Below are 2,258 nucleotides of genomic sequence, written 5' to 3'. Positions count from 1 at the left end.
CAGATGCTTCAATCAAGACCATCTCTAGCAATCAGTCTGGGAAATGTGTTGATACTCCCAAGACTGCACTTTCACGAACTCCAAAGATTCTGGAATCATTTACCAGGAGGACGCCAAGTCACTTAGCAGCTTGCTTAATTTTAGTGTTTACCACAGAATGTCAAAAGAATTAAGTGAGCAGGCTATTATGTAAGGCACCAGTTGATTTTTGGTGGTCATCTTCAAAGCCAGCAGTATAACCAAATTATGGGGAATTTTCCTCTCCACCACCAGTTTTAGATTTTTATTTTATTACAAAGGCCTTAAAATGTCAAACGGCCTAGGAAAAAGGAATCTGCAGGGATTTTGTGTAAGGAAAACGTGGCCCTGGATTTTGACACAGAGACCCGTTTTGTTTTGTTCTTCCTTTCAGGGATGGGGGAACTTGAAAGGATATTTTTTCCACCTTCTTTAAATAAAGGATGTCTGGAAATGAGCACATTGCTCATTAGCACCACCCAGTGAGACAGCATGGGCAGTAGTCACAAATTCTAACTAGATTTGACACTTTCTAACTGTTTAACTGTGGGCCAACCTCAGTGTTCTCATCTTATCTGTGAAATGGAAATAATGCCACCTACATCACAGGGCTGCTATGAGACTAAGGAAGGTATCCCTTATGAAAAGCCTGGTAATAATAGGACTTCAATAAACGCTGGCCCTCCTGGCCCCTGCTGAAACTTGCTACTCTCACCAAAGAAAGGATTAATTTTGATCACTCCCTAGTCCATACTTGTTCAGATAAATAACTATCAACTACTTGTCCAAAAACTTGTCCTAAGTCCATAAGACTTATTTGGTGAAAGCTGCTTTTTAATTAGTAGGTGCATTTTCACATTTCTTTCTTTCTTTTCCTTTCTTTCTCCTTCCTTCCTTCCTTCCTTCCTTCCTTCCTTCCTTAGTTATTTTTTGCCAGGGTTTTTAAAGTTCCTTCCTTCCTTCCTTTCTTCCTTCCTTCCTCCCTCCCTCCCTCCCTCCCTTCCTTTCCTTTCCTTTCCTTTCCTTTCCTTTCCTTTCTTTCTTTCTTTTACTTTCTTTTATTGTGAAGCCCAAGTATTATTTAAATTTGGTTAACTTTAACTTGTGTGGAACAACATTTTCTTCGTAGTCTAGGTAAGATTCATTAGTTTCACAAAGCAAATTGGAGTTATAAATATATATATTAAGCTAACTATATTAAGCTAATGTTTATGGAGCACTTAGTATTTCCAAGTACTCAGCTAAGAACTTTATATGTATGTAAGTGCTTTTATATTTCATTTAATCCTAACAATCTTAAAAGATATACTATAATTATCCCCATTTTGCAGTTGAAGAAACTAAGAGTAAACAACCCGGGTGACATAGTAGAGGGCAGAGCTCAGTCCCAGCCTATAGCTGAGAGGGTGGCCCAGCTTAACACTGTACATACTGCATTCTCTTTTCAAATCAGTGCTTACTCAAATCTTTTATCATCCAGAAAGACTTCAAATATTCAAACGACAGAATTCTGGCAATCTCCCCGTAATCCAAATTCCCACAACTGAATTAGATTTTCAAAAGCACCTCTTCTCATTGCTGTATTTCAAAGAATCTAAAGTCATCGCCATATTCCAAAAGGAAAGTGGAGACTTATTCAACTGAGTCCCTGAACTTATCTCTGCTAGTCTTTCTTTAGTTATTTCTGTGTTTTGTCTGCCTCCCGTTTGCCTTAATCATCCCGTAATTGTTAGGAGTCCCACGGAAGAGACCGAACAATGTTGCCAGTGAATATTAGAACGAGGAAAAAGACAGCACCGCTTCCAACTCACGTCACAAAAACTCCACAGAAGTAGAAAACAAAACAAACGAACTCCATTGATGGCTTTCCCAACGCTGTAATGGTAAAAGACAAGAGCTGCCTCTCGCTTACGTAGGGCTGTCGTTTTCGAGCGTTGAGAAATGTGAACCTGCTTCCACGCACTCACCTGCCCACCTGCCCGCCCCAAGGCGGGTCAGTTTTTGAAGCGGGGAATGGAAGTATTTCCAGTTCAGAGTGGATGCGCTCGCAGAACCCTAGCTCCTTCGATGACTAATGACAACTGGTTTATACAAAATATGAAATCTAACAAGTCCTCGCGGCAGTCCCTGCAGACTGCGAGGTGGGCTCTTAATGGTCGGCGGAGGGCGGCTGCTAGCCATCACAGAGTGGATGGATGGTCCCTCGCCAGCTCACCTTCCCCAAACGTCCAGCCCGGGAC

At 41.4% G+C, this 2,258-nt stretch overlaps 1 protein-coding gene across 3 annotated transcripts in view; it reads right to left on the bottom strand.

Annotated features, from left to right (window-relative positions):
* The window catches only part of ARNTL2 (aryl hydrocarbon receptor nuclear translocator like 2), a 63,876-nt gene that overhangs the window by 61,031 nt on the left and 587 nt on the right, over positions 1–2,258 (bottom strand). The gene's annotated exons all lie outside the window — the stretch shown is intronic.

The sequence above is a fragment of the Pteropus alecto genome, unplaced genomic scaffold (assembly GCF_000325575.1).
Source record: "Pteropus alecto unplaced genomic scaffold, ASM32557v1 scaffold103, whole genome shotgun sequence".
Lineage (NCBI taxonomy): Eukaryota > Metazoa > Chordata > Mammalia > Chiroptera > Pteropodidae > Pteropus > Pteropus alecto.
The sequence above is the reverse complement of the archived record's forward strand: the minus strand, read 5'-3'. Positions and strand labels throughout refer to the sequence as shown.